Source organism: Panthera pardus, unplaced genomic scaffold (genome assembly GCF_024362965.1).
Source record: "Panthera pardus isolate Hobbes unplaced genomic scaffold, ASM2436296v1 HiC_scaffold_8, whole genome shotgun sequence".
In the NCBI taxonomy this organism is placed as follows: domain Eukaryota; kingdom Metazoa; phylum Chordata; class Mammalia; order Carnivora; family Felidae; genus Panthera; species Panthera pardus.
This window is the reverse complement of record NW_026527013.1, coordinates 114,440,464-114,457,609: the sequence shown is the minus strand read 5'-3', so window position 1 is coordinate 114,457,609 and position 17,146 is coordinate 114,440,464. Positions and strand designations below refer to the sequence as shown.

At 42.5% G+C, this 17,146-nt stretch overlaps 1 pseudogene; it reads right to left on the bottom strand.

The window, feature by feature from the left end:
* Positions 1 to 2,467: 2,467 nt before the first annotated feature.
* LOC128775476 (uncharacterized) lies at positions 2,468 to 14,981 on the bottom strand (annotated as a pseudogene).
* Positions 14,982 to 17,146: the final 2,165 nt, after the last annotated feature.

Here is a 17,146-nt window from a genome sequence, read left to right as displayed (position 1 = left end):
ATTACCCTTTTGGCTTGCCCTAGAAATTCTGTATTCTATTAACCATCTCCATGAATTATAGCATTTGTGACTTCTTGCTTCTGGTGGTTAAGGGTGGCTACCTGGCCTCTTTTCAGGATGCTGCTATTCCCATTATAATCAATGAGTCCAATTCTATAGTAACATCCACCAGCATCAGTCTGGCCTACAGAAGATGTCCACCATTGAAACTTCTCAGGGATGTTGGTGCCCCTCTACTAGGACATTTCTTGTCACTTTGGTAAACAGAGTGTCTTCTTGGGGATCCCATGGAACAAAGTTTTCTGATGCATTTTCTCGTCTTATTTAGTGTATCCACTTCAGCATGCCTACTTCTCTGAGCCCTTTGATCTCTTTTTCCACTGTTTGCCATGGTGGTTCTGGCATTTCCACTTCACTCCTTTTGCCAAATACCCAAAATCCATCCTTGATATGTTTTAGCATTGTCTCCTGAGATATTAAATCCTCTGTCACAAACATAGTATCATAGTTTCTGCTGGCATGTGCTAGCTAGATCCTATAGTTTATTTGGGAAGGGTGTGTGTGTGTGTGTGTGTGTGTGTGTGTGTGTGTGTGTGTGTGTTTCTTAAAAGACTCAGAACTTACCAATTAGGTTATGTTGTGATTTAACCCCAGTTATTGATCTGATGACCTAGATGGGAGGTGGGAATAGATCCTGAGAGCCTATATTAGTTATTTATTGTTGTGTAACAAATTACCTCAAAATCTAGCATCTTAAAACAACAAAATTTATTATCTCACAGTTTTTGTGGATCAAGAATTTGGGTGTGGGTTAGCTCTGTGTTTCTGGCTCAGGGTCTTTCATGAATTGCAGTCAAGATGTTGCCTGGAGCTGTATTCATTTGAAGGCTTCCAGGAAGGCTCATAACATGGCTGTTGGCAGGAGGTCTTAGTTGCTTGCTGGCTATTTATTGCAGTTCCTTGCCTTGTGGATCTTGCCATAATGCTTTTTGTTTTGATTAAAATTTTTTAATGTTTATTTATTTTTGAGAGAGAGAGAGAAACAGAGTGGGAGTGGGGAAGGGGCAGAGAGAGAGGAAGACACACAATCCAAAGCAGGCTCCAGGCTCTGAGCTATCAGCACAAAGCCCAACACGATGGGGCTCGAACCTATGAATCGTGAGATCATGACCTGTGAGATCATGACCTGAGCCATAGTTGGATGCTTAACTGACTGAGCCACCGAAGTGCCCCATCCATATGAGTATCCTTACAGCATAGCAGCTGGCTTTCCCCAGAGTGGGTGACGACCCCCTGACACCCCCCCCCAAAAAAAAAAAGAAAAAAGAAAAAAAATTTTTTTGGTTAAAACTAACTTTTTGGTTAAAAAAGTCAGTTCCATTCAGAGCAAAAGGAGGCTAGAGAAGAGTGGCTGTATCAGGAAACTGGGACCACTGGGGCTATCTTTGGGGCTGTCTTCCAGAGAGCAGCATGTGTTGTTATGCAAGTAGATCCCTTGCATTGTCTTCAGGCAAGTGTTGAGTGCTAGCCTTTGGCAGAAGGGGTGAACCAATTCTGCAGACCCAAAATGTTTAGGGAAATCTGGGGATTTCAGATTTTTTAGTGCATCAGTGGAGGTGTTTCCATCCCAAGTGTCAGTGGCTCACCCCTTCCTAATCAGAGACCAAATTCTATGTGGAATACGTTCTGGGTTGAGAATTCAATATCCTCTGGGGCTCTGCTATTCTTATAATTGAGTCCTGAATCTGACACTCAGATTTCTCTGTCCTCCGGCTGCAAGATATGAGAATTTCTTTATATGCTTCCAAAGAAGACTTCTGGTATTAACGTTTAGCTTTAATTAGTAATTAATCATACTTAGTCTTTTATGGTTTTTCTCCTATGCATCTCTTTTCCCAGCAATAGCCATCCGATTCCATAGTCCTTGAATTATTATCTACCCCACATCTCAAATGCTTGACACCTTACACCTGCCAACACATACCCTTCCACTGTTTCCCACCCTACTTCACCCTAGAGAAAGTTTTAAAAGTCCTATCAATGCATCTCAGGGTCTATCAGTGCTTCATCTTACCACTGTGGATGAGGTCCTTGTAGTAGCATATTCTAATGTCTGCTTTTCCAGACCTCTCCTGCTCCACCCCAACTGTTGCCATACAAGTTCACTAAGAAACAGGCTCTGAGATAAAGATTTGTATGCTAAAAGGTAATTAGGAAGTGCTTTTGTGAGTGAAGGGAATGAGATGGGACAGAAGGAGAAGCTGAACTGCAATGCAGTTACAAAAAAGGCCTTAGTGGATCCTGTGGGCTGCTCTGGATATGGAATGACCCTGCAGAGTTTACCCGACTTGATGCAAAAGTACTGGGCCTTCCTACCTCTGCATTTAACAGTCATTGGGTAGGCACTGCCCCCAGGAAGGGATGAGAATTTGGACAAGGCAGCTGTCTTCAGCTGAGGGCAATTCCCTCACCGAGATGTCGGCTTAGAACTCTCAGCCACCTGTAGTCCCAGCAGCTGGGGGAATGGGTGCCTTAATTCTAAATGGAGTGTTGGGCCTGGGTGGCACAACATAGTATCAGGCCTGAAATTAGGGTGAGACATATAAGGACCCTAGAGCACAAAAGTTAAGGAGGCACTCACTCTCAAGTGCCAACTCACATGTGTACCACCCTGAGAGTGTGTCTCCTTAAATTCAGTGCCTTGCTTGCTTTGCCCGTGTCCTGTCCCCCCGCACAGCATTCCCAATTGTGTGTAATGCACTTAGTCCAGAGCGTGGTATATGGAGAGTGCTCAGAAATTGTTATTAAGTTGTCATTATTACTCTTATTATCATCTCACAGTTCAGCACAACTGGGCTGTTCACATAGCTTGGACAGGACAGGTGGCTGACTGAAAGCAACTTCCTAATCCTGGCTCTCCTTTTGTTTGATACGACAGGCATCTTCTTTAGACTGGAAACGCCTTTCTACAGTTGGAGCTGTGGTGGACACCATTAATTGTGTACCTCTAGCTCTTGCTAATAGAACTCCAAAGTTTTGGGTATCAGATAGTCAGATACTTCAGGGGAAACTGGCCCCTTCTCAGTTCTGGGAATGAATTCTATTTGGCCTATGGCAATCATGGTAGTCCTATTCCTCTTGGCTGTGATTGACTTAAGCATGGGTGCATGGTACGATTCTGGCTAATGAGATAAGGGGAAGTCTGCTGGAGGCTTCTGGGAAATATTTTCTTCCTTGATAAAAAGAAACTCTCCTGAAGAACTATCCTGGGGATGTAGCCAATACTTGACTCCTAGGACTGTGGTAGCTATCTTAGGCTCATGACGGAGGCAGCCATCTTGGGATCATGAGGGGAGCCAGCTAACAGGTTGTATTAGTCAGCATTTGCTAGAGAAACAGATCAATAGGATATACATATAAGAAGAGATTTATTATAAGGAATTGGCCCATGCAATTATGGAGGCTGAGAAGTCCCATAGCCTGCCATCCATAAGCTGGAAACCGAGGGAAACCCGTGGTATAATTTAGTGTAAATCCAAAGACTCAGAACCAGGGGAACCAATGATATAGATTCCAGTCCAAGTTTCAATGTCTGAAAATGAGGAATGCTTAAGGCAGGAAAACATCAATGTCCCAGTCAAGCAATCAGAAAGAAATGGTCAAATTCTTCCTCTACTGTTCTGTTTTATTCAGGCCCTCAATGGATTGGTTGATACCCACCCACATTGGGGAGGGCATGCTGCTTTCCCAAGTCCACTGATTAAAATACTAATTTCACCCAGAAATATCTTTACAGACATACTCAGAAATGATGTTTAGCCAAATATCTGGGCACCCTATAATCCAGTCAAGTTGGCACAAAAAAATAAATCATCTCAAGCCCCCCCACTTTATCAAGTTGGCACCCACAAGCATCTCCTTAAACTATACTTAATATGCAAATAAAGACAATAACAAGGTCATAATTCTACCCAACATGATATAACTATCCTGCATATAACTGAAAATGCACTAACCTCTTCCCCAGAAGAGGAGGTAAACTCATTGAACAGTGTTTACTCTTTGTGATATCCTACAACTTAACTACTATGATGTAAAGTTAGCAATACTTAAATACTGTTGTAAAGTCAGTATATCTTATTTTACATAAGAGAACATGAGAAGAAAGAAAACAAAGGTACACACACACTCAAATGTATTCATGACATAATGGAGGAAATACTCGTGATAATTAGAGTCCTTGTAGTTTTTCATTGACCTTAATCATAGGACAAGGTAATACTAAGAAATGCCCTAAGGAATCTCTTGTATTCCAGATATACCCTTCCTTATTTCTATGGTGGAATAGCAGTCCAGTTTCCCCAGCCAATATAGTAATTCCCTTATTTTCATGTTGATTTCAAGGCATGGGGAGTCCAAATTGGCCAGATGGCATTTCTAGTTCAATGAAATCATTGCTGTGTTTCTTGCTGGTAGTGTCCCTCTCTTTGGAACTAAGATCTCTAGGCTGGTAGGGAATAAAGTTGTGGGAACAGAAAGCAAACATTTTGCTGGTGGGTTCCTAGGGGTAATAGAAAACAGTGCTACTCTCATTTCCACACCTTGATTCTGGACCCATGAATCCTGGTTATATGAGAAACAGCACCATATATTAGCCTTCTGGGGAACTTTGCCTCAGCTCTGCAAGGTATTGCCACCAAGCTGGCACTGTAACTGAGTCTTCAAAAGGCAATTCTAACATTCTATTAAGCCAGCTGCTTTAGGGGGTGAGGAACATGGTAGGATCAGTGAATTCCATGAGCATGGACCCATTGCCATATTCCTTTTGTTGTGAAATGATTTTCTTGATCAGAAGCCATGCTATGTAGAATACCATGATGATTGATAAAGCATTCTGAAAGTCCATGGATGGTTGCTTGGGGGAGAAGCATTGTATGCAGGGAAGGCAAATCTCTATCCAGAGTGTCTATTCCAGTAACACTGTCCCTTCCATGATAGAATCAACCTGCCACAGGGTAGCTGGCTGATCGCCTCAGGGAATGGTGCTATATAGGGGACTCAGTGTTGGTGTCTGCTGCTAACAGATTGAGCACTTAGTGGTGGACTTAGCCAAGTCAGCTGTGGTGAGTGGAACCCCGCGTTGTTGAGCCCATGCAGAACGTCTATCCCTGCCACTATGGCCACTTTGTTCATGAACCCATTGGGCAATGACAGTGATGACTGGGGACAGAGACTTATGGTATTCACAGTGTGGTTAATTCTGTCCATTCAGTTATTAAAATCTTCCTCTGCTGAGGTAAACCTTTGTTGAGTATTTACATGGGGAACAAATATCTTCCTTTGTTTTGCCTATAGAGAGGTCTACCCATGTACTTCTTCCCCAAATTTCTTTGTCACCAATTATGTAATCATGTTCCAAGTCCCTGACCACCCAACCAAACATTGACCACGACCCATGAATCAATATATAGTCACATATCTGGTCATTTCTCTTTTCAAGCAAAGTGAACCAGGTGCACTGCCCAGAGATTTGCCCCTTGGAGGATTGCCCTTCACCACTGTCCTTTAGGGATGTCCCAGAAAAAGGTTGTAGTGCTGCAATTGTCCACTTTCAAGTGGTGCCAACATACCATGTAGAAGCATCTGTATAAACCAGGCCTGAATTTTACGCCTTCTGTCAACTGGTCATAGCGAACTCCCCATGAGGCCATGCAGGTTGGGAGAGAGAAGGTAATATGGCATGAATGGGGATGCTGGACATTTGGGCCACTTCTTCATGTAAATTACTTGTGCCTTCAGGGCCTGCTTGGGCCCGACTGCATATACACTACTTCTACTTGATAATGGAGCACTGCTGGGCACACCAAACTTCATGACTTGCTCAGTCAGATAACACCCACAACACCTGGTTCATGAAGGCAGCTCAGGTTGCATGGTAACTTGGTGGTCCATGGTTAAGCATTCTGTTTCTACTAAGGCTCGGTAGCCTAGCCAAGAGCCATTTCTAAAAAGAAGAGTGTTTATCTGTGGAGGGTGGTAGAAATTTGCTCCAAAGTCCTAAGAGTCTATGGTGCAATTCATGTATAGAGGCCTGCCAACAGCTCAAAACAGCATCTCGACCTGCTAAGCACTCTTCAAGCACCATGGGAGCTGCTGGGTCATATGGCCCAAGTGGTAGAGCAGCCTGCACAGCAGCCTGGACCTGCTGCAGAGCCATCTCTTGTTCTGGGGCCCTCTCAAAACTGGAAGCTTTTAAGGTCACTCAGTAAGTAGGTCAGGGTGACACACCTACATGAGGAATGTGTTGCCTCCAAAACCCAAAGAAACCCACAAAACATTGTCTCTTTCTTCACTGTAGGAAGGGCCGGGTGTAACAACTTACCCTTCACATTAGAAGGAATATTTCAACATGTCCCATACCATTGGACCCTTACACATTTCACTGAGGTAGAAGGCCCCTGAATATTAGATTTATTTCCCACCTCTGGTATGCAAATATCTTACCAGTAGGTTTAGAGTAGTTGCTACTTCTTGCTCACTAGGTCCAATCAGCACAATGTCATCAATATAATAAAGCAGTGTGATATCTTGCAGAAGGGAAAGGTGATCAGGATTCCTGTGAACTAAATTATGACATAGGGCTGGATATACCTCTGAGGTAGGACATTGAAGGTATAATTCTGGCCTTTCCAGCTGAAATCAATCTGCTCCTCATGGGCATAATGGACAGGGATAGAGAAAAAAGGCATTTGCCAGATCAATAGCTATATGCCAAGTACCAGGGGATTTGTTAAATTTGCTCAAGCAATGAAACCACATCTGGTACAACAACTGAAATTTGAATCACCACGTGGTTAAGCTCACATTAATCCACTGTCATTCTCCAGGATCCATCTGAATGGGGATGTGGTGGAAATCACCACCCCTGCATCCTTTGAGTCCTTGATGGTGGCACTAGTTTTTACAATCCCTTTAGGAATGCAGTATTGCTTTTGATTTACTATTTTTCTATTTTTCTTAGGTAGAGTCAGTTCTAGTGGCTTCCACATGGCTTTTCCCACCATAGTGGCCCTCACTCCACAGGTCAGGGAACCAATGTGGGGATTCTGCCATATCCAATTATGGATTTTGGAACGGGAGAAATAATCACAGGATTGGTTCAGGGACCCACTGTGAGAGGGACCTGTGCTAAAACTCCACTGATCACCTGGCCTTTATAAGCCCCCACTCTGACTGGTGGGCCACACTGATGTTTGTTTGAGTCTCTTGGATTAGTGTCTATTTGGAGAGTGTTCCTGAAAGGTCTGATGATTTTCTTTTCTCTAATGCAGGTATACCCTGAAAAAAGATTGTAGGTCCCTCTGGGGAAAGCTGGGAGAAAGATTAGAACTATAACTTTTTTTAATTTTATTTATTTATTTATTTTGAGAGAGAGAGAGAAAGAGAGCACGCAAGCACAAGTTGCGGAAGGGCAGAGAGAAGGAGAAACAGAATCCCAAGCAGGCTCCACACCATCTGCGCATAGTCCCATGTGGGCTCGAACTCACAAACTGTGAGATCATGACCTGAGCTGAGATCAAGAGGCCGATGTTTAACTGACTGCGCTACCCAGTGCCCCAGCAGTATAAATTTTTGTTAGTATACCATGGTCTTTCCTTAAGGGGAATGAAGCCTTTCCTTCGTTCAAGGGGTTCTAGGTCTATAAACAAATCTGGGATTAACTGAGAGACCATGACCCTCTGTTTTTATGATTCAGGTTAGACTTTTATTCACTTGACTTAGAAATTTTCTGTGTGTGCAGATCAAGTAAGAATTTAGTAAGCTTCCTGTCTATTTCACTTCTAGAAACACTAAGATCAGGTAGCCAATGCCATGAGATCTTCATGAGTCAGACAATTCTGATTTCTGCTTTGATTCTGCTGTCCATTATGGTAATCATGCCCCCTTTGCCTTTGACTGTTGAGTGCTGTCACTTAAATCCTGACACTTCAGGGTCCAATTACTCCCATTGAATTTAGGTTTCCCCTTTGAGTGGCTATAGTTTCCACTGTATATGTGCTGCCGAAGCGAGCACGATAGTTTCCACTGTAAAGTCTGGCCTACAGAGAAGAGGGCTCCCCTCACAAACTTATTTCTCACAGTCACGGTGAAATGTATGTCTTCTGGACCCTCCCAGTGCGTGAGTAGGTCCTAAATTACAAATCCACTATAATGTTGCAATCTTTCTGCCTTTAAATCTCTTCTTCTACATTAAATTAAGTAGGTCAGGCATTTCTTTCTTTTAAAAAAACTTTTTTAATGTTTACTTATTTATTTTAATGTTTACTTATTTATTTTGAGGATTTATTTTGAGAGAGCATAAGCAGGGGAGGGGCAGAAAGAGAGGCAGAGAAAGAATCCTAAGCAGACTCTGTGTTGTCAATGCAGAGTCCAATGTGGGGTTCAAACTCATCAACTGTCAGATCATGACCTGAGCTGAAATCAAGAGGCTTAACCGACTGAGCCACCCAGGTGCTCCTAGATCAGGCATTTCTAATTCACTCACCATGGGCCACCTTTTAATCCATGTTTCAGCCAACCAACCAACCAAACAAACTTTTAGAGCCCTTTCTCTTTCCCCAAGCTGCAACATTAAATGTAGAATCTTGGCCTAATGAGCCCATATCCATAAATTTATGCTCCTTCCACCATTATTCCATATCCTTAGCATCCATTCCTACTCAATGTCCCCCTCATTTCTATCTGTATAAATTAGAAAACTCTGCTCTTCTGTAATATAGTGCGCTTCTGCACATCCCCATGAAGAAGGAAAGAAGAGTGGTGGAGGTGGGTACTGAGGAGAATTAGCATTGCCTTGCATGGCAGCTGCCTCAAGGGAGGGGGCATTACAGTTTCCCTGGGCAATGCAGAGTTAATCCCCTCAGAAGTGGGGACAGTGCAGAGTTAATCCCCTCAGAAGTGGAAAAGCCTATCCCACTAAGGGTGGAGAGGCCAATTTCATTGAGGGTAGGGAGGCCTATTCCACTGGCAAAGAAGACTTGTCAGAATTTAGGAACCTAATGTCCCTCACTTCATCAGAGTCTTCCTACTTGTCCCCATCCCAATTTACAGGATCCCATTCTTCCCCAGTCAATGCCCTCACTTTAATAGTAGACTACCTGAGAGTCTGAGGGTTAAAATTGTGTTATAATTCAACCCATCACAGGAGGAAGTTCTACATTTGATTTTAAACAGTATCAGCCCTGCAACTACAGAAAATAGGGTTTCCTTCATGGCACACATACAAGCTTCTAGGTCATTTTTTGATGCTTGGGCTGGGAATTCAAATCCCTGAGCTCATGGATTAATTTATTACCTATAATCAGCACATAATTGACATTAGTTAGCAGGTTTATTGGATAGTGTCTTTATCAAAATATCAAAACTGATTCAGAACATGACCCAGATTCACTGCAGGCCTTACCTGCTTGGAACCACAGGGAAACTTGCATTTTTACATTCAGTCTTTGAATAATCCCATTTGTTCTCATCCTTTAGAGAATAAACCCCAGAAAGGGACTGGAATGAGGAAACAGAAGGCTGACCAGGGGCTAGACAGCTTCTTTTCCTGACACTGGTCTAGATGTACTTGCACCAGAAGACAGGTGCCTGTTCTATGAGTAGGGACTGTGGGACACAGTAAGTTTCAGAAGACACTGAAGTGACAGGAAATGTCCAGATACAGATTAGTAAGCAGACTTGAGAGATAAAGGGAAGGGTTTGAGAGAACTCCAGCATTTTAACCTCCGGTGACTGTTCCCCCTGAGTATCTATTAAATGTTGCCACTTTGCTGGTAGGCAATTCTGACAGTGAGGTTCCATCCAGCTCAGGCAGCCACTCCTGGCCTTGGTACTGACACTTGGATTTGTCACTATATATCTCTGTCTAACAGATGCATACCTTCTGGGGTATCTTTTCAGCTCATAAGCCAGTACGGTAAATGCCCTGTTCTAGGAATTGATCCTTTTTCCTCATATGGTCCCCAGACAGTCAGGGATTGCTGACAACAGATCCTGGCCTCGGCTGATTGATTGGCACAGGGGTGGGCCCTTGATACAAATCAGACCAGTCATTTCCTCTGTTGGGTATTTGTGGTCATGACCATGAGACACGGGCATTCTCTATAGTTCCACAGATAATGTGTAAACTGGGAAGCTGTGGGGTGCCCATCTTCTGCCCACCATAACTATAGATAAGCAAAAAAAGAGGCCAGTCTGCAGAGAGAAAAATACAATCCTCTCCTTGCTTGAGTCTGGGCCTTTCCCTTCAGCATCTGTCACACATTTCATCTTCGTCCCTCACTTGGTTACTGTCACATCCTGGCTTGAATTGACATTACTGTTTTGTACACGTGTTGCTCTTCCTTCCAAGTATATTTATTCTAAGGACTTTTGTTTCCATGAGTTAGCCCTTGATCTTAGTATATTTATTACAAGGTCTTTTGTTTCCATGAGTTAGCCCTTGGTCTTATTTATAATCAGCAGTCAATTAGAGTCACCTAGATTGTTACAAGTGCCATTATTTGAGCACACAAAAATAGTGCTAGAGTAGAGAGCACAGGAGCTGTAATGCCTGGGATTTGATAAATACTCTCATTTTACCAAAGGGGCCCCATTCACAAGTTTTGTGTTTCACTCTGGATACCTTTATCCTCTCTGCCTTTGTTGGGTTACAGTCTTTGTGTATGCCCTTGCTCTTGCACTTCCTCTGGAAACTCTGTTGCCAAGAGACGAGGAAAGGCCAAAACTCTTGATGCAAAACTCAGTTAATAAGAAAAGAGGGAAGGAAAGTTGGCAGACATCAGGTGTGACTTGGGCCTGCTTGAATCCATACCAGAAATGAGTTTTTGACAACAGGAAGATCAAGGAAATTGGAAATAGTGCAGCAATTACTCTGTGCCAGGAGTTTTACAATAGCCAGAATGGAACTGGTGCTTAGTCCTTGACCGGAACACAGAGTCAGTCCTACATCATGTGGTTTTGATTCAAGCAACGGCTTTGGATTGCAATGAAGAGTGGTTTGGGAGCATTGGAATTCGACATATGCACTTAATACCAGGATGATGGGTGTTTAAATTTTTATTTTTTTAATTATTACAATATTTAAGTCCAGAATTATTTGATATAGAAACCAGGCTATCAGATCTGCCTGTATCATTGGTTTCCAACTAAATACCTCAATTTGTCATTATTTCTGAAATTTTTAAGATAATTAAATTCTATTTGTGGTGTTTTGTTGTTTTTGTTTGTTTGTTTTTGGTGCTATCACCTTCTCAATGGCTATCATCCTGCTTTATACAACGTGTGTTAAATAAGTACTTGAATCTCTGCATGATTGAATATCCAAATGCTAATTTAGAAAAGTACTTCTCAAATTTAAATGTGCCTTAGAATCACCTAGTGATATGGTTAAAATGCAGATTCTGATTCATTTAGTACGTCTGGGTGAGGCTTACACTACTGGTCTATGGACAGTATTTTGTTAAATTTTTTTTAATGTTTATTTATTTTTGAGAGAGAGACACACAGACTGTGAGTGGGAGAGAGGCAGAGAGAGAGGGAGACACAGAATCCGAAGCCGCGCCAGGCTCTGAGCTGTCAGCACAGATCCTGACGTCAGGCTCGAACTCATAAACCGCGAGATCATGACCTGAACCAAAGTGGGATGCTCAACTAACTGAGTCACCCAGGCGCCCCAGTGGACTGTAGTTTGAAGAACAAGAATTTAGGAGACCGGAAAGAAGGAACTTCATACAAATCAACACTTGCTGGTGTTTTCCCTCCTGTGTCAAGTCAGTGGTAAGGCGAATTAAGCAGTGAAAGCAGATGGAGTTCAGGAAACATGAATTCTATCTTGACCCTACCACTAATTATGACTTTGGGCAGATCACTTACCTTCTTTGGGCTTTGGTTTTCAGTCCTATAAAATGAGGGGATAGGGCTGAATTATGCTTTAAGCTGTCCTGAGGAATTTTATAGCTCTACAGAGATGCCTTGGGTATCCTCCAAGAACAGTGTGAGGCCAGTGTGGAAAGGAAGAGGAGCAGTAAAGGCAATGGAGAGGGAGCCATTATTTAGAAACTCAGGAGAACAAGGTGGAATGTATCCTGTCACTAAGAAGGTGGCTTCAAGAAGGATGCAGTGGTGGATTGTGCCAAATGCTTTTAATTATCATCCAACACAGCATTTAAGGCCAGCATGATTCCCATTCCTGGGATTTTAAGCGACTCATTGTTTTAAAGAAGTCCAAAAATTAATTCTGGACTTGACTTCTTACTGGTGGTGTCTAAAGTTCTTAAGATCATCCCTTATGACAAAGGAGAAGGTGGGAAGGTTGGGTGGGCGGGGGGGAAATACCAATTGAACAAGTCAGCACCCACCAAAGTTATCCTGCTGTCTGTGGGACTTGATCTACTCTCCCTCCTTCCCTCTGATTTCTCAGTGGACCTTTTTTCCCCAGTCACTCCTTGGGAACAGGAGATGACTGATTCATTCAACCACCAATCATAGGCAGAGATCCAAGGGGTGCTGATCACCCAAGTCTGGCCTGGGTGAGGCATACATGCTGAGATTTCTTTTATGTCTTCTATTTCCAGGAAAGAAAGGAGGGAAGGGAGAAAGGAAAATTTTCCAGCGACACGTTTTTATAGTTCAAAGCCATTTTTTCTCATCCATGACTGATTAGAATCACCTGTAGTGTTTTAAGCATATCCCTGTCTCCCAAAGGTTCTCATTTAATTGGTGTGAGGAGAGGGTGGCCTGGGTGGCTCAGTCAGTCGGACATCCAAGTTCTACTTAGGTCATGATCTTGCAATCTGTGAATTCAAGCCTGGCATCAGGCTCTGTGCTGACAGCTTAGAGCCTGGAGCCTGCTTTAAATTCTGTGTCTCTGTGTCTCTCTCTGCCCCTCTCCTGCTCATTCATTTTTTTTTTCTCTCTCTCTCAAAAATAAGTAAATATTTAAAAAAATTTTTAATAAAAAAATAATAATTGGTGTGAGGAGAGACTTAGGTGGTGTGTCTGTTTTTAAAGTTCCCCTGATGATTCTAATATGCAATGAGGAATAAGAATTGATTTAGTCCCCAGGCTCAGCATTTTCCTTCTTTTTTCAGTGTGTCTGTTGGCAACTTGCTCTGAGTCTAGAACTTTTGGGTAAGAAGACTGTGGTTGATGTAGATTATTTAAAGGCCACCTTGATCTGAACAGAACTATTAGCTTTCTGTTCAGAAGTGATGCATTCCCAGGCTCCTGCAATGTTTCAATCTCTGCAGCCTCAGGTGACCAAAGGGCTCTGTTGGGGAGACTCCAAGATAGAACAATGGTTTTTAGGCAGGAGGGGCTTCAAGTTGGTGTTCCAGGGACCCAGCTGTGCCTACCCTAATTTCAGCGTGCATGGAATGTTTTAGCTAAGCATAAACTCCCTGGATGGCAGGAATTGCATCTGTCCCACTGTGCCAGACAATGGGCAAATGCACTGAAATCTTGATGCTTTATTTTTAGCTTAGAATCAGAGGCAGATCTCTTGGAATCTGAGATTAGGTTCCACAGTGGCTTTCAAGCATTGTATACTATGACCTCATTCAATTGTGGTGTTCTCTCTTTTTCTACTACCTAATCTCTCCTCATGGTTTTGAAGGGAATCAGAATATACCACCCAAAAATATGCCGATTTGGCATAAAAATTATTTTGAGCTAAAGACATTTGAGATTCAACAGATACAGAAAGAAATCTTTCTAAAGCTTCTTTTATCTGTCTAAAAGCAGAAACGCCTGAGAAATAAGGACTGCCATAAATCCCCTCTCCTGGGGAAGTTTTATGGCCATGAAGAAGATGAAAAATCAGCACAAAAAAACCTTACTAAGATAACCTTTGTCTTCCATTACTTTCCTTTATATATTTACTTCCCCATTCTTTGCAATCCCCAGAAGCCCCCAAAACCTTTTCCTTTGTCTTGTTACATCTCTATAATTCATCATTCTTTGTTAAAATTGATGTATAAGCTCTCAGGCCTATCCACTTCTTTGGTTCTTCACATCTTTTCTAAGAAGGCCCTCATGTTACATAAAAATTAACATCAAATGAAATTTGTATGTCTCTTCTCCTTTCATCTGTCTTTTGTCAGTCCGATTCTCAGGACTCCAGTCAATGAACCTAAGAGGGTAGAGTAAAAAGTTTTTTTCTTCCCCTACAATTTCAACTGTGACTGCCAACAGCTCTCAAATCTATTGGTCTCTCCTAGTTTTTGGCTCATGACCTATTGGAAAGCTACACCTGGATATGTCACAGGCTCCCTCAAAATTCAACATTGACAAAACTGAACTCATTGTCTATTTCTCAAAACATCCTCCTTTTCTCACTATTCCTGTCTCACTTGTTATTAGCAGCTCTGTGCACCCCATCAATTGGGCTGAACTTATCAGAGTCACCTACCATGTTCCATCCAATGTTCCAACCACTCTGCATACAGTAAGGATTAAGCCAGACAGGGTCCTGCTTTTATGGAGTTTGAGGTTTTGTGTGGAGAGAGATGATAGTGAAGAGATCATTCTACTTTCAGACAATAAGCAGGCTATGAATAAAGTAAATGAATGGGAAAGAGAGTGATGGGAAGGCCAGTTTAGGAAGTGTGGTCAGAAAGAACCTCTCAGAGCACCTACTTGAATGAAAAGCCATGGAAAGATGGGGAAGGGGACAGCGAGGTAATTGTTTGAGATAAAGGGAACTGCAAGTGTCTGGCCCCTGAGACTTTGTAAAAGTGAGAGACCACTGTATGGAGAGTAGTGGGTCAAGGAGAGATGAAGAGAGCCATGTCATGGTGGAGTTGTAGGACTTGGTAGAGGTGTTGGATTTAATTGTGTTTTATTTAGTCCAATACCTTTATCCACACCTTCATTTTCACTCCCTTGGCCACATTCTTTGTTAGGATCCTGTTACACTTCATCTAGGCTCTTTACCTTCTCAACTTTTCTAAGTCTTCCTCTTCCCCAGGCTCCTTTGCTGGCTCTTTTCTTTTTCATCCTCACCGCTTAAACTCTCAGCGGATCCCAAGCTACTCTTCTGTCTTTTTTCTGGGGCATCACCTTAGGCCAGAACACCCCAGCCTCTGTCTTAGCCCTGAGGAGGAGACTCTCTGTCTGGTTAATCATCTTCCTCAGATCTTGGAATATTATTGTAATTAGAACTGGCAAGTCCCTTATTTGATAGAAGGATTGATTTCCTTTTTACCCCATTCTCATTCCTCTCCCCCACCTCCATTTTAATTGTATTTTTAAAAATTTAGATGTGTTCTTGTGAAATGGGTATTTTATTTGTTTGCCTTTATTTTAAAATTTGTAAATGATATTATGTTCTATATCTCATTCTCTTTTTTGATTTCTCATTAAGCATTGTGTTTTTAAGATCTATCTGTGAGGCTATGTATTTCTGATCTGTTGCTCCTAACAAATGGTAGTATTTCATGGCTTATACATTATTCAAAGTAGGTGGTGCTATGCTCATGTAACAACCCCCAAATCAATCACAGTAGCTTAACACATAAAAGTGTATTTTTTCATTCATGCAGAATCCTCTGTAGGTCTGGCCGTTCTTCCAGGCAGCCTTTTCAAGCTGTGATTCAGGGATCTGCACCACTTGTATTTCATAGCTATGGCACTGGCAACATTTCTTACAGGGTTGTTGAGTCAGGGAAGGAGAGAGCACGGAAAATTCATACCCACTATTATGTTCCTCAGATTAGAAGTAACACATGTCACTGCCACTCACAACACATTGACCAAAACCATTATATGGCCCTAACCAACTTTGTTGAGTCTGGGAAATGTAGGGTGCACATGGGCAGTCAGTGAACGTCCACCATATTATACCTACATGCTGTCCTAGTGGTGGGCATCCATCTCCCGACCACCACAAACAATGCTGCAGTGAATATCTCTGGTTTAGACCCACATGAATCTAGGTGAGAATATTTCTGGGATGTTGTAGTCAGTTGAATGGTGGCCCCCCAAAAGGTACATCCATATGCTAGCCCTCAGAACCTGTGAATATGAAATTATTTGGAAAAATGGTCTTTGTAAATATAATTATTAAAGACCTCAAGATAAGATCATCTTGCATTATACAGGTGGGCATGCCCTAAATCCAATGAAAATTGTCCTTAAAAGAGATAGAAGGGAAGATACTGACAAAGAGGAGAAGGCAATGAAAAGACAGAGGCAGATCTTGGAGTTATGCGTCCACAGCCAAGGAACACCTGGAGCTACCAGAACCTAGAAGAGACAGGGAAATATTCTCCCCCTCCTTCAGAGGAGGAGCACAGTCTTGATTTCAGACTTCTGGCCTTCAAAACTATAGGAGAATAAATTTCCTTGTTCTAAGTCAGCAATTTAGTGTTACTTTTTAAGGTGTCCCTCAGAAACTAGCACAGAATTTGCTACCTGGAATTAGGATGCTACTGTAACAAATACCTAAAATTGTGGGAATGGCTGTGGGATTGGGTAATGGGCAGAGGCTAAAAGAATTTTGAGGCACATTATAATCAAAGTCTAGATTCTGATGAGAAACTCACAAAGATGGGAACAACACAGAGGAGAAAGCGCCTGTGGTCTTAGTGAATACATATAGGAAAATGGACATTAAAAGTACTTCTGGCAAGAGCTCAGAAGGAAATGAGGAACATGTATTGGAAATGGGAGCAAAGGTTATCCCTGTTATATAGTGGTAGAAAACTTGGCCGAATTGTGTTTTCTTTGCTGTGTGGAAAGCAGAATTTGGGGGCACCTGGGTGGTTCAGTTGGTTGAGTGTCCAACTCATGATCTCACAGTTTGTGAGACTGAGCCCTCTGTCGGGCTCTGTACTGAGCATGGAGCTTGCTTGGGATTCTCTTTCTCTCTCACTCTCTGCCCCTCCCCTGCTCATTCTTTCTCTATGACCTTGCGGTTCATGAGTTCAAGCCCCACATTGGGCTTGCAGCTGTCAGCCTGTCAGTGCAGATCCCTGTTCAGATCCTCTGTCCCCCTCTCTCTGCCCCTCTCCTGTTTGCACTCTCTCAAAACTAAATAAATATTAAAGAAAAAAAAAAGGTGTCCATGGTAATGCTGTGTCTCAGC